The sequence below is a fragment of the Heloderma suspectum genome, chromosome 1 (assembly GCF_057233095.1).
Source record: "Heloderma suspectum isolate Gila_16-S chromosome 1, 16-S_ref, whole genome shotgun sequence".
NCBI classification, from domain to species: Eukaryota; Metazoa; Chordata; class Lepidosauria; order Squamata; family Helodermatidae; genus Heloderma; species Heloderma suspectum.
Genome location: NC_139458.1, coordinates 19,959,259 through 19,982,668, shown reverse-complemented (window position 1 = coordinate 19,982,668; position 23,410 = coordinate 19,959,259). Strand labels below are relative to the sequence as shown.

Genomic DNA, 23,410 nt, shown 5'->3' with positions numbered 1-23,410 from the left:
TCATTTGGCCTTCCACTAATTGATCTGACTCAGTCTCCTGCAAGTTGGGCCAGCTAGCAGATTTGCCATATTTTTAAAGTTGTGCAATTTTACAGGCAAAATTGCACGAAGTACGGCTGCAATGTGTACAAACTTCATCAAAAACCAGACCAACAAACCTGGAAAAAGTCCCAGACATCAGGGAAAACCTGAGGTTCGGCTCACAAATGCAAGCTGAATCAGGGGTGTTGTGGAAATCCGGTGAACCCCCAAATGGCTGGATTTCCCAGCGATGGACATCCCTTGTGCCATACAACCTGCCCTACATATCAGCTAGCCCAGTGCCTTCAGATACAGGAGAGGGTCTTGCCCCATCACCAGTGTTGAAGAAAGCTGCCAGTCTGGTCAGATTTGGTACATGGAATGGGAGGGGTGCCATTTGTTCTTCATTTCAGGCAGAAAAGTAGCTTTAGTACAGAGGAGGCCAACCACTTTTGGTCTGGCATCCTCATTGCCCACCCCCCAACCAAGCTGGCAGGCTGGATAATGTCGAGGGGTGGAGGCTCTCTGAAGCCCCACCCCCTTCAATGGCATCATCTGCCCTACGCCACCCACTTAAAAGTATTATCTATGCAAAGAGAGGCATGGAGCGCTGTTCCTTTCTCTGCATGGAGAAAGGAACTTGGCCATTCCTGCAAGCCCTGGCTGACTCAGGCTCCTCCTTTCAGTATTGCACGTGTCCTGATCAGTGAGCAAGTGGTGTGTGAAGGGACTCGGATCCCCATCTTATCTCCAATCCATGATCAGAGATAACAAAGGCATTCCCTTTTGTGCTGTTCATTCTCTAATGGAGTGTGAGTGGTGCAAAGGGGAATCCCTTTGTTATCTCCAATTATAGATAGCATGATTCCTCTCCTTCAGGGTGTTAGGGATGGGTGAACTCACCCATGTCTGCCTTGCGCACTATTCTATAGACCCATGCCAGCTGCCCTACCCTGTTCGCTGTGCTGTGTGAACCTCCAGATGATCCATGGGCTCCTGGTACACAGAGCACAGCTGCCTGCTCCCTTGCTGAACTGCCATTTTACAAAAAACAGCGGCTCGTTCTCTTTATGTAAAGCGGCTTTTTACCCAAATGGCGGCCATAAAGGGGCCATTTATGCAAAATTACAGGTGTAAATGACCATTTATGCCTCTAATTTGCATAAATGGCACCTTTACGGTTGCCATATGTGTAAAAATCCCCTTCATGTAAAAGGAATGAGCTGCCATTTTGTACAAAATAGTGGCTTGGTGAGGGAGTGGGGACTGCTGAGCTTGTCTGACTCGGCATGTGCCAAGTCGGGTAAGTGTGGTGGTCCGTGGACTGGAGCCTGGGAGGCTGAGTGGGCAGGAATCCACCAGGATCCCACGACATCCCTACAAGGTGTAGGGCTTGGGGAGGGGAGGGGCTGTGGGCGTGTAGGGGAACAGGCCAGCAGAGGTTGTTCTACCCTTCACATACCAGATTATGTCCATGGGCTGGAGGGTGCCCTCCTCTGTTTAGCACCAAATTGGTCAAAGATGAATACTAAACAGATAGATTAGATAGGTAGGTAGGTAGGTAGGTAGGTAGGTAGGCAGGCAGGCAGGCAGGCAGGCAGGCAGGCAGGCAGGCAGGCAGGCAGGCAGATGATGGACAGATGGATGGATGGATCTGATAGGATTTACATCATGCACTCATGAAATACAGCAAGCATTCTACTATGAGAAAAGAATGGTTCAACCACCCAACTATGTTGTCTTTTGGGTGTAAACTTGCAAGTGCAACACATTTTGGAGAGATAATTAATTATTATGCAATGAAAACAGGCCAGAGAAATAAAGCTTTAAAGTGAATTGGTTTATTAATCAAATAGTTACAATCATATTGGTCCATTTGAATAAAAAAATAAAAAAAGCCTCAACAAGACAACACTTTTGTCAGGACCAAACAAAAAGTTATAAAATAATCAGCATGCTTTGTAGGATTCTTCTTCAGACTGGATGCTATGTGAAAGAAAAAGAACAAAAAGAAAAAAAAGAAAAAAGAAAGAAAGAAAGAAAGAAAGAAAGAAAGAAAGAAAGAGGCATTATTTGGGGACATGGTAGAAAAGCTCAAGAGTGGGCTGTGGTATAATTTCAGACATGTAGAAAATGTAATTTCAGAATTAAAAAACAAAACAAAAAACTTTTCTTTCATAATCCATGAGGTCATATGTATGGGATGGGGTTGTCGTTTGTATATGGAGGGTATTACAAATTTGTATCCCCCCCCCCCACAAAAAAATGCTTGGAGTCATCCATTCCATTCCATTAAGTGGTTCTAATGTTTAATGTTTTCATGTTTTTCATGTTCTTTTTGAAATATTTTATTGTTTTAAATTCTGTGCACTGTCTTGATGGCTTTTGAGCAAATAAAGTAGTATATAAAGGCTAATAAGAATAACAACAACAGCAGCAATCAATTCTTGTCTATCTCCCTCTGTGACTCATACAACAGTCAGTATACTAGTCTGGAGACGTTATACACCTAATGCTTCTCTCAACCATATGTTCTTACTAGGGATGCTGGAGAATTCCACCACAGACTCAAATGATGCTGGATTCGAAAGAATCCAACCTCCAGAGTCCATAGTGGACTGGCCGCACTTACCTCCAGGTCCGGAGGAGTTCCCATGGGGCTGTACTTCAGCCATTAATGTATCACATCTTATAGGGAGGCAGAAAGCTGCTCTGCCAATCCCAGCGGACGCAGCAGGGCTCTGAATAGGGATATTGGAGAAATCCGCCACTGACTCCAGTGAGGCCAAATTCTTTGGAATCTGGCCCCCCAGAGTCCATGGCGGAATGGACTACCCCTCCACTGCCACCCCCGAAATCCCCCTGGGACGGACCTACCTGGCGGCGGAGGTGGCGGTGGCAGCGGAGGCGGCAGTGGCAGATGTGGCAGCGGATGCGGTGGCAGCTCCAGATCGTCTTCCGGGCACTGCCAGGCTGCTGCGGCCACAAATGGCGGCTGTCATAGCAGCCGCCATTTGTGTCCCTGCCTTTTGCTGTGATAGTCTACATAAATACTTACGTAGCCTGTCACAGAAAAAGGCAGGGACGCAAATGGCAGCCGCTACGCCATTTGCGCCCCTGCTCTTTGTCGTGATAGGCTACGTAAGTATTTATGTAGCCTATCACGGCAAAAGGCAGGGATGCAAATGGCGTAGCGGCCACCTACGTAAATACTTACGTAGCCTATGACGGCCTAATGCATGGACTCAAATGGCAGCCGCTACGATGGCCACCATTTGCAGCCGCAGCAGCCCGGCGGCAGCTGGAAGTCCTGCTGCGGCCAGCCCCAGCCAGCAGCTCTGCAGCCTTGAAGTGGAGTGGAGTTGACTGGGGAGGATACCGGGGGGAGGGACGGATCGCCTCCCCCCCACTGCGGATGCCCTGAACCAGAACAAGGTAAGGGATTCGTACATCCCTAGCTCTGAAGGACTCTGCGGGGCCCCAAGTACTCCGAACTGCCTGCAGCGGACCCCCCAGACCAGACAGTGGGGGGTTCACACATCCCTACTTTTGGCAATGCCCAAGGGAGGATATATATATATATATATATATATACACACACACACACACATACACACACACACACATATTGTATATATATGCTTAAATTATTTCTTTCCTGAATATGAAAATAAATTGCAAATTTTGGTAAATTCTTATTAAAACAAACAAACTGAAATGAAATACCCCCCCATTTTTAGTGATGCGTGCGAGTGCATTCATCCATCCCTAGTTGTAACTAAAACCCAGAATGGAATCTCTACCCCACTGAAATCAGATCCTTCCCTGCTCCATAGCTCACGGCCTTGCTGGAACCCACACTCGCTCATACTACAGGAACCCATTGACCTAAAATGTAATACAAACTATGGCTACATAAATGCTGATAGATATGTGATAACACATCATATCAAATGTGACACACAAAATGCAATGCCTATTCTCACATCTTGGCCAGTAGGATGTGGCTGGAATGCAATCCTTACTCAAATAAAGATAACACTTTTTTAAAAAAAAATAAATAAATCCAATGTTAAATGCCATCAATCAATGGCATTTTTCATCCAGATTTTACTCATTACATCAGTTCATCGCAAAACATGTTGATTTTTCTGGGCTAAGAGAAGAAAAAAAAAACACGCTATTAACAAATGTGTGGATGCCAATGAAGAGATATACCCAAAAGAAAAAGAAAATCATGATGAGTGAGGGAGGAATGATTAAAGCTGGTGCATACGTGGTTGATAAGCTGAAAATATGGCAAGGTTAATGAGTTATATGTCTTGGAAACTCAATTGATGCAGATGGTCAAATCCATAAGGAGGTGAAATGAAGAACAGAGAAGTCAGGAGTTTTTGTTTTGTTTTTCATTTCTCTCTCTCTTTTTTGGAACTGGAAAATGTAAGGTGTTCATATAAATGCTGAGATAATTTTCTTTATATTGAGATTTTATGGCTTAACACACACACACACACACACACACACACACACCAGGAAGAACACACCCTTAGTTTGTAAAGAACAAAGGAATGAAGAATAGATATTAAATCACGTATCACTTAGAAACTCAATTTTAGCAATATAAAAAAATTTGTAAGATTATTACATTTCTATAGAACCTGGTGCTGATTCAAATGTACAGCAGCCAGGCAGGGCTGTTACAAGTAAAGGACAAAATGGCACACCCTCACCAGTCCACATACAGAAGCTGACTGGACTGTCAGTTGAACCTTACCCCAACACTGGTGATGGGTTATTGACTTCCACCTAGGGATGAGTAAGGATGTACAGCATTTTTTGTTTCCATTCATTAAAGCTTCAGAGTAGGGATGGCAGAGAATTCCACCACGGATCTCGGTGAGGCAGAATGCCAGTGCATTCGGCCCCCCGAAATCTGTGACGGAACGGCCTGCCCCCCTGCCCCCCCATGGATCCCCCCCCCAGGACGAGACTTACCTGGGGCGGATCTTCCGGGTGGCGGCGGCTCCAGCAGCGGCTGTGGTGGCAGCGGCTGCGGGGGCTAGTCTTCCGACCGGCTGCCGCCATCGCCATTTGCAGACTTGTGGGTTTTTTTGTTTTCCAAGATGTGATAGGCTACGTAAAGATTTACGTAGCCTATCATGGCTGGGTTAAAAAAAAAAAAAACCCGCGTAAGCAAATGGTGACGGCTATGGCTGCCGCCATTTGCATTCCTTATTTTTGGTAGGGATGTCAGATAATTCCACCACGGATCTCGGTGAGGCCGAATGCTAGTGCATTTGGCCCTCCAAAATCTGTGGTGGAATGGCCTGCCACCCCCTGCCCCCCCCGTGGATCCCCCCCGGGATGAGACTTACCTGGGGTGGATCTTCCGAGCAGCGGCAGCTCCGGTGGCAGCGGCAGTGGCGGGCGGTCTTCCGACTGGCTGCTGCTGCCACCATTTCCAGGCTTGTGGAAAATTTTACATAGACTAAGACAATTTTTGTATTGTGGAAATATTTACGTAGACTAAGATGGCCAAAAAGAAGGAATGCAAATGGCGGCGGCCGTAGCCACCGCCATTTGCATACACGGTGTTTTTTGTGTGTGTGTTTTTTACCCAGAGCCCTCCGCAGCCGGAAATCCGGGTGTGGACGGCTCTGGCCTGGGCCTGGCCGGCTGCTCCATGGAGCCGCTGTGGAGCACAGCCAGCCATCAAGGATTCCAGGGGGGAGGAACGGAGCACCTCCCCCCCCCGTCGAGGATTCCGGGGGGAGGGATGGAATGCCTCCCCCCCACCATAAACATAATCCGTGGAAAGGTAAGTACATTTTGTACATCCCTACTTCAGAGCTTGCCATGCTCAACTCAAACTCACACACAAGCACATTTTGGGGACAAAACATGCATATTCCCAAACTTTTGACTCATTCATTCATTCATTCATTCATTCCATTTCTATGCCACCCAATAGCCAAAGATCTCTGGGCAGTTTACAAAGATGAAATCCCTAAAAATACAATGTGATAATGGATTATAAATCCATTTGCATAAAAAAATATAAAACAATGTTGCAAAGCCAACAGTTTAAAAAAAAATCTCAGTACCCATTAGAAATCTTACCATATGCTGTCAAATGCCTGGGAGCAGAGGAAAGTCTTAACCTGATGGTGTCTGCAAAATGTGTTAGAAAAAGGTGCACTTTAAAATGGCACATTGGGGAGGGGGATACATCTTTTTGCACTTTAGTCAATGGGGAGAAAGTATGCATTTGGATGCCTGCTTTTAAAAAATGTGCACCTATATGTGTGCTTTTCCTGTTCGAACAACAGAAAGAAGCTTGCATTTGGGAACAGCAATGAGGTGTCATAGTCTACGTACAGTTGACTGATTTGACCTCCTTGCAGTCCAGGGGACTCGTAAAGGTCTTCTCCAGCACCACAGTTTGAAGTCATCAATTTTTAGGCACTCAGCCTTCCTTATAGTCCAGCTCTCACAGCCCTATGTTACTACTGGGAAAACCATAGCTTTGATTAGACGGACCGTTGTCAGCAAGGTGATGTCTCTGCTTCTTACTATGCTGTCTAGGTTTGCCATAGCCTTCCTCCCAAGGAGCAAGCGTCTTTTAATTTCATGGCTACAGTCACCGTCTGCGGTGATCTGGGAGCCCAAGAAAATAAAATCTGTCACTGCTTCCATTCCTTCCCCTTCTATATGCCAGGAAGTGATGGGGCCAGATGCCATGATCTTCGTTTCTTTAATGTTGAGTCTCAAACCAGCTTTTGCACTCTCCTCTTACACCCTCAACAAGAGGCTCTTTAGATCCTCTTCACTTTCTGCCATTAGGGTGGTATCGTCTGCGTATCAGAGGTCGTCGATAATTCTCCCGGCAATCTTAATTCCGACCTGTGATTCATCCAACCCGGCATTTCTCATGATGTACTCTGCATATAAATTAAATAAGCAGGGCGACAATATACAGCCTTGTCGTACTCCTTTCCCAATTTTGAACCAATCGGTTGTTCCATGTCCAGTTCTTACTGTTGCTTCTTGTCCCTTGTACAGGTTTCTCAGGAGACAGGTAAGGTGGTCTGGTACTCCCATCTCTTTAAGAATTTGCCAGTTTGTTGTGATCCACACAATCAACGGCTTTAGCGTAGTTAATGAAGCAAAAATAGACATTTTCCTGGAATTCTCTTGCTTTCTCTATGATCCAGCGAATGTTGGCGATTTGATCTCTAGTTCTTCTGCCTCTTCGAAACCCAGCTTGTACTTCTGGTAGTTCTCGGTTCACATACTGCTGAAGCCTAGCTTGTAGGATTTTGAGCATAACCTTGCTGGCACGTGAAATGAGCGCAACTGTATGGTAGTTTGAACACTCTTTGGCATTGCCCTTCTTTGGAACTGGAATGTAAACTGACCTTTTCCAGTCTTGTGGCTACTGTTGAGTGTTCCGAATTTGTTGACATATTGAGTGCAGCACTTTAACAGCATCATCTTTTAGGATTTTAAATAGCTCAGCTGGAATACTGTCATCTCTGCTAGCTTTGTTGTTAGTAATGCTTCCTGAGGCCCACTTGATTTCACTCTCTAGGATGTAGGGGTGCACGAAAGCCACTTACCTGGTCTCGCAGCTTGCTTCGCGGTGGGGGGGAGGCACTTTGCTGCTCCCCCGAAGTTCAGGCTGGGGGGGGCAGGCTTCCTGCCTCGCCCGGCCGAAATTCAGGCCGGGGGGGAGGCTTCCCGCCTCACCTGGCTGAAATTCAGGCCGGGGAGGAGGCGCCTCGCCTCGCCTGGCCGCGAAATAAAAAGTAAAAAAAACACAAAAAAACACCCCCGTGATAGGCTACGTGACGATTAACGTAGCCTATCACAGCTAGATCTGCAAAGTCAGCCGTGACAGGCTACGTTAATCATCACGTAGCCTATCACGGGTGACTTAAAAAAAAAAAAGCGCATACGCAAATGGCGGCCCCCATAGGGAGCCGCCATTCGTGTTCCTTATTTGGTCGCTGTAGTCTACGTAAATCTTTACGTAGACTACAGCGAAAATAAGGGCAACGCAAATACCGTTGCCCTTATTTTCGCCGTAGTCTACGTAATCTTTACATCTTTTAGCCTTGTGATACGTTCCATGGGGTTTTCTTGGCAAGAATACTGGAGTGGGTTGCCATTTCCTTCTCCAGTGGACCACATTTTGTCAGAACTCTCTGCCATGACCTGTCCGTCTTGGGTGGCCCTGCATGGCATAGCTTATGGCTTCACTGAGTTATGCAAGCCCCTTCGCCACAACAAGGCAGTGATCCATGAAGGGTGGTTCTTTTAGTACTAATGACTAGAAGTGTCATTCTGATTTCTGTTTGACTTTTGATGGCATTCACAATTTTGGTGCTTTCTCTATCAGACCTGCCTTTCTGTTTTACACATCTGAATAATGTTCTTACTCCATATTCATTATAGTATATACGTTTCACTCCATATTCAGCATAGTGTGTATGTTTCACATATTCTCAGTACCCTGAAGCTGGGCTTGTTCCCAGAGCTGGGTTGTTTAGGAAACAGTATAGTAAATTATCAGAAATAACATAATAGAATCCAAATCTGGGCTGGCAAATTGCCAGGGAACAAATGGAAGATGCTCTTTGAATGACTAATTTTGATTCATCTTCCCATCCTCTATTAAGTAACAAACTTTTTTAAAAAAATCCTTAGAAATCCAGACAATGTAAAATGATTTTAGGCCATGCAGATTCATGCAGATTTAGGCCGGTATTCAAGGTACCAAATAACTGAAGTATCATTAATGTACTTTAGATCATTAAAGTAGTATGTGATTTTAATTAGATTTAGCAATTACTGTTCATCAATGAATGCTTTCCCAATCTGGGGTATCATCATTGCCTTGAGCAACCTACTTAGGAGGTTTCAAATAGTTTCATATTAACTGTTAACCCTATGCTTCCTTCAGACTGGGAGCAATTTGGCAGAATGTGGGGGGGAAAACCCCTATTCAGCTAAAGGCAAGTTCATAATACAAAGTTTTAGTTCAAAAATAGCTTTCTCCACCTCCATGCCCCTTTCTACTCCTGCCCTCCAGGTTGGCATTTCGATGAGTCCTATAGCCTCATCAAAGCCTTCACTGGTTCCAGAGATTTATAACAACTATTCCTCATTCACTAATACCCCTTTTGGGGGCAAAGTGTTTGAGAGGGTGGTGATGAACCAGGTACAGATATTCTTGGAGGATACTAATTATCTAGAGTCATAGATACAGGACAGAATTGGTCTTGGTCACCCTGAGGGATGGGCTTTACCAGGAGAGAGAGACAGATGGAGTGCAGATGGACTGTTACTCTTACTTGATCTCTCAGTGGCTTTTGATACCATTGACCATGGTATCCTCCTGGCTTTCGATACCATTGACCATGGTATCCTCTGTGGATTGGGAACTGGACAGCACAGTTTTACAGTGGTTCCATTCCTACCTGCAAGGTAGGGTCCAGAGAGTAGCATTGGGTGGCTGTACCCTGCCACCTGGCAATTATGCTTTGGGGTGCCACGAGGTACCATTTTGTCTCCATTGCTATTTAATATATATATGAAGCCATTCTGTGTGGTCTTTAGGAGTCTTAGGGCAAGAAGTCACCAGTATGCTGATGACAGTCAGCTAGGGATGTCAGAGAATTTCGCCACGGATCTCGGTGAGGCCGAATGCCAGTGCATTCAGCCCCCCAAAATCTGTGGCGGAATGGCCTGCCCCCCCACCCCCCCATGGATCCCCCCTGGGATGAGACTTACCTGGGGCGGATCTTCCAGGCAGCAGTGGCTCCGGCGGCAGCTCTGGCGAAGGCGGCGGCCGGTCTTCCGACCGGCAGCCGCTGCTGCCATTTCCAGGCTTGTGGAAAAAAAAAAAAAGATGTGATAGGCTACGTAAAGATTTACGTAGCCTAACATGGTTGGGGGTGGGTTTTAAAAAAAAACACGCATACACAAATGGCGGGGGCTATGGCCGCCGCCATTTGCGTTCCTTCTTTCTGGTCGTCTTAATCTATGTAAATATTTACGTAGACTATGACGGCGAAAATCAAGGGGAACGTAAATAGTGTAGCGGGTGCTATTTGCGTCCCTTTTTCATTCACCATTTTAGCCTACGTAAATCTTTACATAGGCTAAAACGGGGAATCAAAAGTGTTTTTTTGTTTTTTTTACCCAGAGCCCTCTGCGGTCAGAAATCCGGCTGCGGATAGCTCTGGCCTGGCTGGGCTGGGCCTGGCCGGCTGCTCCGCGGTGCTGCTGCGGAGCACAGCTGGTCGTTTGAGGATTCCGGGGGGGGGAGTGACGGAGTGCCTCCGCCCCGGCCAGGATTCCGGGGGGAGGGATGGAACACCTCCCCCCCAGCATCAACATAATCCGCGAAAGGTAAGTCACTTTCGTACATCCCTACAGTCAGCTCTATTTCTCCATTACTTGTGAATCAAGAGAAGCTATGCATGACCTGGACCAGTGCTTAGATGGAGGAGTGGGCTGGGTGATGGCCAATAAACTGCAGATGAATGCCAATAAGATGGAGGCACTGTGAGTAAGGGGTACTTGGGTTCAGGAATTAGGGAGCTTACCTGTTCTGGATGAGGTTGTAACACCCTCCCCTCAAAAGAATGGATACACAGTTTAGGAGTGTTCTTAGATTGATTATTGTCTTCAGAAGCCCAAGTGGCTTCCATGACACAGAGTACCTTTCACCAACTTTGGCTTGTACATCAACTGTGCCCATTCCTAGACAGGGATAGCTTAATCACTGTGATACATGGGTTGATAACATCAAGACTGGACTACTGTAATGCTCTCTATGTGGGGCTGCCCTTGAAGCTGGTTCCAAAGATGCAGCTAATGTGGAATGCTGCAGTGAGGCTGTGGAACTGAGTAGCTTCCTATGCACATATAACACCTGTGCTGAAAGACCTGCAGTGGCTGCCAGTTTGCTATATAGCCAGGTTCAAGGTATTATTATTGACCATGTGGGACCTAAACAACTTAGGACCAGGTTATCTGAAAGATCATCTCCCTCCATAGAGACCCATTAGACCACTACAATCTTCAGGGGAGGCCTTGTGTGCATGCCACGTCCTGCAGAGTCCCACCTGGCAGCAACATGGCAATCAGCCTTCTCTGTTGTGGCACCCTCCCTCTGGAATGACCTTCCCTCAGGGAGTGACAATCATGTGCTTTGGATTAGGGATGTACGAAAGTCACTTACCTATTTGAAGGGTGACATTCGCGGTGGAGGGGATGCGCTCTGTCCCTCTCCCCGAAATTTTATCTGGCTGGCTCCGCTCCGCAGAGATTCCGCAGAGACGCCAGCCGGGGCCGCCTGCAGCCGGACATCTGGCCGCTGGGCAGCCTGCAGGGATGTAAATGGCGGCTGCTGTAGCCACCGCCATTTGGGTCCCTGTATTTTGTCCCTGTATTTTATAATATTATAAATATTATAAAAATATTTACGTAGCCTATCATGGCAAACAACAACAACAACAGCGGATGCAAATGGCGACGGCTACAGCAGCTGACATTTGCGTTCCCTTTTTTTCCCATCGTTTTAGCCGACGTAAATACTTACGTAGGCTATTACAGCAAAAAAAAAAAGAAAGAAAAGGAACGCAAATGGCGTAGTGGCCATTTGCATTCCCTTAGTGAAGCCGTGATAGGCTACATAAATACTTACGTAGCCTATCACGGCCTCTGCAGGGATGCAAATGGCGTCCCTGCATTTGCTGTGATAGGCTAAGTAATTATTTATGTAGCCTATCACCGCTATAATGAGGAAGTGAATGTCGGCTGCAGACGCGGCTGCCATTCGCAAGTCAGCGCAGACAGCAGCAGGTAAATGCTCCGTTTCGCACGCCTTTCATGGGGTGGGGTGGGGCTTAATTCCGCCATGGATTTCAGGGGGCTCAATGCACTGGCATTCGGCCTCACTGAGATCCATGGCGGAATTCTCTGACATCCCTACTTCGGATGATTATTAAAACTGCACTTGTTTACCCTGGCTTTTCCTAACCATTCACTTGTCTAGGTGTTGTTGTTAGGGATGTACAAATCCCTTACCTTGCTCCGCTGAGGGGCATCCACAGTGGGGGGGAGGCGCTCCGTCCCTCCCGCCGGAATCCTGCCCGGCCGGCTCCGCTCTGCGGCCAAGCCGCTGAGCTGCTTGCCATCACCGGCCATCCACAGCCGGACATCCGGCCGCTGGGCAGCCCTGCAGGGACGCAAATGGAGGCTGTCATAGCTGCGGCCATTTGTGTCCCTGTATTGAACCGTGGTAGGCTATGTAAATATTTACGTAGCCTATCATGGCAGGGGGGAAAAACCCAGCGTACGCAAATGGCAGTGGCTACCGCCATTTGCGTATGCTAGGTTTCCCCCCCCCCCTGCCATGATAGGCTACATAAGTATTTACCTAGCCTATCATGGCAGGGGGAAACTCCACCCCCCCCCATTGTGATAGGCTATGTAAATACTTATGAAGCCGATCATGGCAGGGGGAAAAAAAACCCAGCGTATGCAAATGGTGGTAGCTGCCACCATTTGCGTATGCTGGGGTTTCCAGCAAATGGTGTCCCTGCGTTAGCTGTGATAGCCTACGTAAGTATTTACGTACCCTATCATGGCTTGAAGAGGGGGAAGCAAATGGCGGCCACAGGACGGCTGCCATTCGCAAAGCAGTGCGGACAGGAGCAGGTAAGTACTCCGTTTCGTGCGCCTTTCATTGGGTGGGGGCGGCGGGGACTTCATCCTGCGTGCTTTCATGGGGTGGGGGCTTCGTTCCACGATGGATTTTGGTGGGCCGAATGCACTGGCATTCGGCCTCACCGAGATCCCTCGGGGAATTCTCTGACATCCCTAGTTATTGTGCTTTTATAAGGATATATTGTTTCATAATTTGCTGTAAATATAGGGATGTACAAAAGTCACTTACTATTTGGCGGATCTGCTTCATGGTGGTGGGGGAGGCGCTCCATCCCTCCCCCTAGAATCCTCGACAGGAGGGGAGGCACTCCATCCCTCCCGCCGGAATCCTGCCCGACCAGCTCCGCTCCACGGGGATTCCGCAGAGCCGCTGGCCGGCTCTGCCTGCAGCCAGACATCTGGCCACTGGGCAGCAGGAATGCAAATGGTGGCAGCCATAGCCGCTGCCATTTGCATCCCTGTACTAACCCATGATAGGCTACATAAATATTTATGTAGCCTATCACGGCAAAGTAAAAAAAAACCGTGTACACAAATGGCGGCTATGGCGGCCGCCATTTGCATTCGCTATTTTTTGCCGTTCTAGCCTACGTAAATATTTACATAGGCTAGAATGGCTTAAAATAGCGAATGCAAATGGCGGCCGCCGTAGCCGCTGCCATTTGCGTACGCTGCGCCCAGCCGTGGCTGGTCAGGAGACCAGGTGCCGCCGCCCCCACCGCTGCCGCAAGTACCACCCCCACCACTGCAACTGCCACCCCCGCTGCTGCACCTGCCCCCCCGCTGCCACACCTTCCGCCACCCATGCCCCCACCCCACCACTGCCCCTGCTGCACCCGCTGCAGCACCTGCTGCCGCCCCGCCGCCCCTTCCGCCGCCACCGCACCTTCTGCTGCTGCCACACCTTCCGCTGCCGCCGCACTGCCACTGCCGCTGCATCGCCCCGAGTAAATGCCATCCTGGGGGGTTCCGCGGGGCAGGCGGGGGGCATGAGACCATTCTGCCACGGATTCCGGGGGGCGAAAATAAGGGGAATACAAATAGCATATTTTCGCTGTCTTAGTCTATGTAAATCTTGACGTAGACTAAGATGTGCCAAAATAAGGAATGCAAAATAAGGAATGCAAATGGCGGCGGCCGGGGCTGCCGCCATTTGCGTGCGCGCATTGTTGTTGTTGTTGTTTTAAGTCAGCCGTGATAGGCTACATAAACATTTACGTAGCCTATCACAGCTGACTGCAGGGACGCAAACGGCGGTGGCTACGGCCGCCGCCATTTCCGTTCCTGCTAGCAAGCTGCCGGATGTCCGGCTGCTGGTGGAGCCGGCCGGCGACTCCGCAGAATCCCTGTGGAGCACAGCCGGCCGGCCAGGATTCTGGGGGGGGGGGGAGAACGGAGCGCCTCCCCTCTCATCCAGTATTCCGGGGGGAGGGACGGAGCGCCCCCCCCATCAACATAATCCGCAAAAGGTAAGTGCCTTTCGTACATCCCTATTTTAATCCATCTCAAATTTCTCCAGGATCCCTAGCTGTAAACCACTTTAAAACGGGTAGTGGTATATAAATATTCTAAAACAAACAAATGAACAAACAAATGGGGTCAACACTGAGTTGAGGCCCATCCACGGTGCCCAAATGCTTAGCACCACTCATTGCCCAGTGATACTGATTTGGACACATTTGTAAATCTAGATGCATTTTGCATCTAATGAATTATGAGAGCATCTACCAAAGAATGCATTATTGTACCAACATGGTAGAAAATGTGGAAGCCAGATGGACCCCAGGTGGGCTGGATTCAGCCGCTGACCCTGAGTTCCTGGCCCTTTGGCTGTGGACCTTTGGTCCTGGCCCTAGATGGTCCTGCCCCTAGATGGTCCTGCACCTTTGGCTCCTGACCCTGAGGTCCTGCACCATTGTTTTAGTCAGATCAGCATGGGGGTGTAGCTCTTCAGAGAGCTGGCACATCATAAATTTATCAAGCAAGTCCTTTACAATGCCAGTTACACCCTCTCTTTTCTCATATGTACTTCTTTTAGGTGATGGTGATGACTTTTTACTCTTGTAACCAGAGCAGCTTACAACACAAACATAAAACAGTACATAACCATAAAACATAAAAAGCTGAACTGTCCCCATTTGGGGCAAGAGCCAAAGTTCAATGATGTGTTGGTCCAACTCAAAATGGGGATGACGTTCTTAAAACTGTGGGAGCTTGTACTTAAAACTTGCCCACTTCCATTACTAGTTTTTGCACATTCATCTAGAGAAGTGACTATTTGGCTATAGTGATGGTGCAGGTGTCCGAGGAGGGGGTGGAGTCCAACAGACTCCCCCCTCTCCAGCCACCCAGACCCTGCTTGCCAGGCTGCATGGGGCTCACTTGCTTGGGCAGCTACCTGTGGAAAGCGCAGCAAGGCTGTCCGTCCCCTTACCAAGCTGCGATTGTGCGCACAATCACAGCTCGGTTACTCCTGCATAACTGCAGTTATGTCCACGGCTGCCTTAAAGGCACAATGACTCAAGTTTACAGTGTAAAGGGTCCATTATGCTGTAATCTTGAGTTCTTGCCCCTTTAAGGCAGACATAGGCACAACTTCAGATATGCGGAAGTAACCCGAGCCATGATTTCCGCACACAGTTGGAGCTATGAAAGATGACCGATGGCTTCACAGTGCTTCTTGGGCAATCGCTGAGCCATCCTGCAGCTGCCACAGCATGGCTCACTCGGGCAGGCAGGGAGGACAGCTCATTGACTGCCCAAAGGGAGCAGACGGGGGTGCATCTGTCCATTCCTATTTGGCCACCAGGCCCAGTATACCTGAATGACATCACAATGTAAGTGGCTATATAGAGAATCTCCTTCAGGTTTAGTGGACCGTTGCAAGGGCATAATGTAATTAAAGGAAGACTTCACTGATGCTACTAAAGAGGGGCCGCTCAAGCTATTTAAACAGAAAGAACTTTAACCGCCTAATTCAGTTTTCATGAGTTCTTGTATTTGCCTCTTTTACCCTCTCGCTGCTGAAAGGATACAGTCTCTTTCACTTTTGTTTCATCGCATTTGTAGTCAGTTTTGGTTTCTGGTTTGTGGGCATAAAGCACTGTGATTGTAAAAGCACTGGAGGAAGGAAGCCTCCCATGCGCTTGGTTGTTATAAAGTCCTTGAGGGGTTTTAAAAATTAATAACTTCTTTGCGTTTGAGGTAGAACAAAACAGTAAATGGCATTATAAAACTTAACATAATCTCCCCACACACACACAACCCCCTCTTTGGCAGCAAAGTTAACTGCCACAGTTGTTGCATTTAGGAAAAGGAACACCCTCCCCACACACACAAATGAATGAGCTTTGGCAGTGTCAGACAGCCTCTACAAAGCTCAGTGTTTAGTGGAAGACCCTTTACACATATCTCTAGAAGAATGGTTTGCTTCTGTCTCTGTGAGTTCCTCCAAGCTTGAGGAAATGTTACAATGGCTGGGACTATTTAGCTGGGGCGGGGGTGAGTACGGGAAAAGATGATTAGGAATGTGCGAACACACCCCAGCTCAGGTTCTCCAGGTGCCTGCTGAAGGGCTGTCCCCACTCCCACCACCATCCCTAGACCCAAGCTCGAGACAAATAGGAGCGTCTGTTTGACAATTTGCTAATATTTTTGGTGGACACATGCTTGCACTCACACTTGCATTTGAGGCTTCGAGCGGGGCATGCTCACACATTTTGTGAGCAAAACCAGAAATCTCATACTTGCCTACCCACAGTGGAACCTTATATTTGTGTTGCATTACCTACATGGTGAGTGGTAGATCTATGATTCTACAGGAATCGTTCCATTCTATTATCTTAAATTGTTTGGCACCCTTAAAGGGATTTCCCTGTTATTTTCCAGTTGTTTAATCTTGTTTTTCTATTTCCCCATACTCCTTTTCTCATAGTAGGTGGTTCACGTTGGTGGGCAGAAATTTTTATCTATCTAGGTAACATTGTGAATGCTGGTTTGTCTTCTTGAGAAGTCTTTGGTTCCTTTCCACATTGCACTGATGGAGCCAGCCACAGTTCCCTCCCTATACCTTCCTTCAGAGTACTCCTATAAGGACTGAAATCATGAAGAATGCACTTAAATCCCCTTTCATGTGTTTATCTAGGCATCTGGATCGCATCCCTGCCTGAACTGTGACTCACCCACAGACAGAGGAAACCCTTTAATGATCTCATTTGTGTGCTTTAGATGAGAATGACATTTATCTCCGTTTAAAAATAAGATCCTGCTACACATAAAAGTAGTCTCTCTGATGGCTGTTTCCTCATAGGGATCCAGCTGACGGGAAATGTTCTTATATATCATTAGAGCTATTTAGGCTAGAACAACACAGGAGCAAGAAACAGGGCCACACTGCCTAGTCCCACCCCTGATGTCACTCAGACCAAATAGCTCCTCCTCCTGGCATCTGCACATAAGTTGCAGACGTCTACAGGGGGGAGGCCTTCCTGTATATAGCTGTACATACAAAGACTTCCACGCAAACTGGAACCCTGATTCTGGAGGGATCCAGGTTGCATGGAAGCCTTTGTGTGGACAGCTGTATATGTGAAGGCCTCCTCCCTGCAAGGGGCGGTGGGCCCTACCTGGCATGTATGATGACAGTTTTTTTAAAAAAACCCTGCAAACTGATGTGGAAATAGGATGAACTGAACTCATGTTTGAAAATGTGTGCATTATAGAAAGCAAAACAAATAGATTTGTCCATCACCACCTTCCCTCTCCATGTTAAATAAATCCTAGTTCTTTTTCTTTCAATTTTACTAACTTGCCTTCTCCCCCTCCCCCCCGCCACCTCATCTACTGTACCTCTTTTCAGGAAATGTGGGGGCTGGTGGTCTGGAGGCACTGCACAGCATTTTGGGGCTCCCTGGCGTTCTTCCTCCTCATCCAACCCACTATTTGTTGAACCCAGGCCCCATAGTTTCCTCCACAGTAAGGGTTTGCTGGGTAAGAAAGTGGAGCCACATTTGGGTTTCTCTCTGTGATTTCTTTTCTTAAATTTCAAAAAGCACTTCAGATGGTTTCAGGTGGCTTTCATTGTGCTGTTCGAATGTCTGTGGTGGCTTTAGGATTTTCTTAATAGGGGTGCACCTCACCCCTCCCTTCTACCTCAGAAATAAAGTGAGCTCTTTGTTCCACTCAGACACTTGACAATTCTCAAGCAGTTTTCTGAGTGCTTGATGGGATACTCAACCAGCCTGATTTAACCCCCAGTCCTCGTTCCCTGTGACCCCCTATAATAGATTGTGTCCCAACATCTCTCCTATCCAGGCATGGACCAGACAGGTACCAGCTTACCTGTTATTTCATTTCATTTATTATATTTCTATACTGCTCAATAGCCAAAGCTCTCTGGATGGTTTACCAAGATTCAAAACCTTAAAAATACAATATTGTAGATAATATAAAACACATTTAGATACAAACATATAAAGAGATCACACACACAGAGAGTGCATATGCAATTTTAACAATCAACAATAAGAAATCCTTCAACCCGATTAAACTCCTTATCATACACTGCCAAATGCCTGAGAGTAGAGCAAAGTCTTAACATGGCACCAACAAGACAGCAATATTGGTGCCAGGCTGGCCTCACTGGGGAGATCATTTCATAATTGGTGGCCCACCACTGAGAAGGCCCACTCCCTGGTTGCCACCTTCTGAGCCTTCCTCAGAGGAGGCACTTGGAGGAAGGCCTTTGATAATGACCACAGTATACAGGTAGGTTCATGCTGGGAGAGACACTTCATCAGATATTGCAGCCATGTAAAGCTTTATAGGCCAAAAACATGTTTGGCTTCTTGTTCTTTCATCCTTTTGTTCTTTCATTCTTTTGTTCTTTCATTCTTTCTTTCCTCCCTGAATCTGGCTAATGCTCTGCTTCGGGAAAAGCTTGTGGAAAGCTAGAAGGGACTGAACCAAATGCACAGCCCATCATGGAAGAGGCTCTGTTAATCCACATTAGAGTCTGAGAAGGCAGTGCATTCTGAGTTCTGCCAGGGCTTCACCTATAATTTGCCATATTTGGCCCTGGCTCCACTGATGACCTTGCAGATTTCATCTAAGCTCCTCCCCTGACCTCCTTTCAGGCTCCGCTCCTGAGCCACGAGGTTTTTGAGTTGCTTCACCTGCCTCTTGTCCCCTCTCATTAGGACAGTATTTTTGGAATCAGATATCTCCTGCTGCATCCCAGCTTCTGGGACTGCATGTGGAAAAAGCACCATTATTTAGGCCGAGATCATTCATTGCATTTTTAGCAAGTGCTTACAGAAGCAAACAAAGAATATAAAAGATGAAGCTGTTTTCTTTCATGTGATATCATCTCAGAAACATCCCCTTCACCTCCCATTGGTTAAATTACTTTCTACTTGGAGTAGGAACACGATTCTTTGCTCTATTGGCATGCAAGGCATTAGAAAAAGAAAATGAAGAAGAAAAAAAAAAGCACACACACTTCAGAAATGTAATTTGGCAGCATTCCCTGACTATTCAGTGCCAAACCTGAGAGGAAAGTTATTGCCCAAAGCAGTCTGAATTATATTTGGTTTCTTTTTTTCAAATTTCTCAGCTGCCTATCTTGCTTGTTAAATTGCCGTCTGTTGCCACTCATTATGACTCCTCCTTTCATGCCCCGGCCCCCACCCTTCACAAATTAAAGTTTTGGGAACTGCTGGGAGGTGTTTTGCTTTAAAAACCACACTTCCTTATATTCCTGTATCTCAAATGGAAGCCAGCACATGGGTGGCTTGGAGGGAGAGAGAGAGAATAATATTTCTCTTTCAATCTTTACCAAGGGCTGGTTTACTACTTCAATTTAACTTGGGAAGCCGAAGGGGGCTGGGAGGCAGATCTGATATTTTTTGCCTGTGGTGAAATAAACCCATTTTGTTTTTCTCCTTCTGCTGTCTCATTAATAGGGTGAGATTATATCTTTCCCCCCTCTTAATTAGGCATGTAAATGATTCTTTGGCTTGGTCTTTTTTCTGCCTTTCTGCCTTTTATTTTTGACAGTCTATTTACACACTTGATATAATCTTTTTGGCAGTTTTCCTCTTTTTTTTTAAATTTTGGCATCAAGGTGACTCAGTTTTCTTTCAGCGCTTATCCCTTCTGAAATAGGGCTCAGAGTCTGGAGACTTCAGGGACAAATTTGCCTCCCAGAGGGGATGTAGCTCAAGGTCAGATGACATGCAGAAGGATCCAAGTTTGATCCTCAGCATCTCCAGATGGGGCTGGAAAAACTCCTGCTGGAAACCTTGGAGAGATGGTACCAATTCGTGTCAACAACACTGGGCTAGATGGACCAATGGTCTAACTCAGTATATGGAAGCTTCCTAGCTGCAGTTTGTGTCAAACCAACCTCCCCCCCCTGCCTTCTAGAAGTGTCTCTGAGCAAATAACATGGCCAGGCTGCTGTAGACACCCAAATCTACACTGGTATATCCATTTCAGGGCTGGCATCAAGGCTAGGCATGGATAGGCACCAGCCAAAGGCCCACACCCCAACAGGGGCTCACTGAAAAGATTTTCTGGAGTTTCTCCTCCTTTTCACCACTGCAACCTGCCTGTTCACTTTGGTCCAGACAACGGTGGTGGAGAGTGGGAGCAGCAGCAGATGCTGCTGCTGAATTGCTCACTGGCTTCCTGCCTGCCAAGCAAGCAAGTGGTAGCAATGATGAAGAAGACATTGAGGAGCGAGAGCGGCAAGTGACAATGGCAGTGAGAAGGTACCACCCTGGAGGTACCTTCTCACCACCAATGGCCTGGGTGGTAGTTCCACATGGACCCATGGCCTGGCTGGAGTCCACCAAGAAAAGAGCCTTCAGTGTGGTGGCCCCCTTCCTGTGGAATTCCCTGCCTTTGGAGGTCAGGCAGGCACCAACATTGTATTCTTTCTGGTCCCTCCTGAAGACATTGTTATTTGGGGAAGCCTTCCTTGAGTGGCCAGCTGCAGTTTATCAAATCCGGTCTTATCGGGACTTGTTTCTTTTAGAATGTTTTCATTGTTCTAACATGGTGTTTTATTCTTTTATCTTTGCTGTTCACCAATCCAAAATTTTTGATGTAGTATATAAATATTGTAAATAAATAAATAAATAAATAAATAAGGTAGACTGGCTGAAGGAGAGGGGCATTGAGGGAATCCTCAGAACCCAGGTGTGGACTTTCTCCTTCCATCCACCTGAAATCTGCTTTAGGGAATAATTATTTGGCTCTTGATATGTTTTAGTGAGCAAATCTTTATGTTCATTTTATTTTCATAGCAACTGACTGTTTCTGAACTTTAGTAAATTCATTCAACTAGAAACTGGAGCTGATTCGGTTCTCTTACCTTTTCTGCGCATTGACTTCACACCATGCTCTGAACCGAACCACATTCACCTGGTTGTATAAAAAAGGCCCTGAAAATGGGGTTTATCCTTCTCCATATATAAAAAAAATCACAAAACTGTATTCTCACCGTTGCAGGCTAAGGGATACTGACAATACATGTGAATAATGGTGGCGCTACCTCTGAGGAATATAGACAATGGGTGTTGTGTAGTCTGTCCTACCTTGCAAGGTTGGAAATGCAGATATACTAGTTCTTCACAATGTTCCAGAGAGAGAGAGAGAGAGAGAGAGGATGGTGTAAAGCGGCACAACAGCAAAGCAACAAGGTGGGTCTGGATCCACAGTAGATGCAGCCAGTCTTAAGGTAAAATATATAAGAAAGGCTGAAAAACTATTAACAGAGTATATAAAAAAAGTTTAGCGTAAACATATATTTTGAATACTCTGTTGTTAGTCTTTCTATCTTTCATATATATATATATATATATATATATGAATTCCAAAAGAATAAACAAAGACCCTGATATACTTGATAAAAGGGAAAATGTCTGTATCTACAGTCTGAGAACTCTTAGTCCCAATAGCCTTAATTTGGAGGACAATTTGTAGGCATTATACTACTCATACCTCTGTTTTTTTGTTTTTCACCTGAGGAACTTTGATCTCCAGGTGTTCCAAACTGCCACTCCTGATATGCAGTGAACAGCACAGCAACTGATGAAGGCAGAAGCCGAAATGTTTCGCTTAAATATATTTTTTAATACTTTGTTGTTAATCTCTCTCTCTCTCTCTCTCTCTCTCTCTCTCTCTCTCTCACACACACACACACACACACACACACACACACATATCTATCTGCCTGCCTGCCTGCCTGTCTGTCTGTCTATGATAACAGATGCCCCCTGGGTCAATTGCAAAAGCTGAGAAGCAAGATAATTGTGCTGAAAAAAGTGGTGGTTGTAGAAACAGGAACTGGCGGTAGCTAAGCTTGCAAGAATCAGCCGAACTTGAGCTCCCCAAAGTTCTCCGAGTCCCATCTTGAAGCTTGATCCAACTCGAGTCCGTATCAGATTGCAAGCTTTGCTTTCCCCCCCTTTTTGCATGGAAATCTTGCATAGTTTTTTCCATATGTATGCATCAACTGTGCACATCTTTGAAATACACACACTCTTCTCCCAATGATCCAGGAGAGCTTGTGCACACTGTTCAAAAGTACACATTTGTCTCATGCACATTTTTCAAATGTACACATTCTGTCGAATGCATTTTGGGGGTCTGCGGATCACATTGCAAGCTTGGAAACAGGGATGTGAGAACCCATCCCAGCTAGGGTACTCTGGGTGCCTGCAGAAGTGTGGCCTCTGCTTGCCCACCCCCCGGGCCCATGCTTGGGCCACCCATGAGCTTGGCAAGTTGCCCAGACTCACCTCAATCCCGTCGGGTGAGCACCCACCATTTTGTGGTATGTGCAAAAAGGAAGTTAAAAATGTGCATATTTAAATACGTGCAGCTTGGGGGCCAGGAAAGCTTAATATGCACAATATTAGAGGCATTATGAATAACATATTCAACCAATGGAAGTAAAAGCTAAAAGACACAAAATAATATCCAGTTTTGCAAAATCGGACAAGGAAAGAGAAGGGGAGCATGTAGGGTGATAACTTATGAATTGCCAAATAAGAGGACATGCATCACCAAAAAAAGAGGACACTGATATGCACAAAATTTGCACAGGCTTAATTATATGTATGGTTTCAATTGTGGTCATTGTTGTTATCATCATCATCATTGTTATCATCATCATTTAAGGAGAAATACAGTCACAGAATCATAGAATAGTAGGGCTGGAAGGGGCCTATAAGACCATCGAGTCCAACCCCCTGCTCAGTGCAGGAATCCAAGTCCAAGCACCCTTGACAGATGGCTGTCCAGCTTCATCTTGAATGCTCCAGCATGGGAGAGCCCACCACCTCCCGCGGTACTTGGTTCCATTGTCATATTACTGACAGTATATGCCAGCAGTGTGGAAGACTATGACTGGGTGACCTGTGCACCTTGCAAAGTCTGCTGTCTACATGCTGTTGACAGGCAACTTCAAGGCCCAACTTTTCCTTCTGATGTCTCTTTATCTTTATACTGCACTTGGACTAGACAGCCCTTCAAATATTTATTTGTTTGTTTGTTTATTTATTACATTTCTATACTGCCCAATAGCTGAAACCCTCTGGGCAGTTCACTACAATTCAAACCATAAAACACAACACAATAA

The 23,410-nt window shown here is 46.5% G+C and overlaps 1 long non-coding RNA gene across 2 annotated transcripts; it reads right to left on the bottom strand.

Moving 5' to 3' along the window:
- Positions 1–1,150: 1,150 nt before the first annotated feature.
- Positions 1,151–22,252, bottom strand: LOC146356983 (uncharacterized). Of its 2 annotated transcripts, XR_014788199.1 has the most exons (4): positions 18,103–22,252; positions 6,142–6,192; positions 5,017–5,184; positions 1,151–2,007 (listed from the first exon to the last, which is right to left on the bottom strand). It is a non-coding gene; the product is annotated as an uncharacterized LOC146356983 (long non-coding RNA). The 2 variants fall into 2 exon arrangements; XR_014788200.1 differs by lacking the exon at positions 5,017–5,184.
- Positions 22,253–23,410: the final 1,158 nt, after the last annotated feature.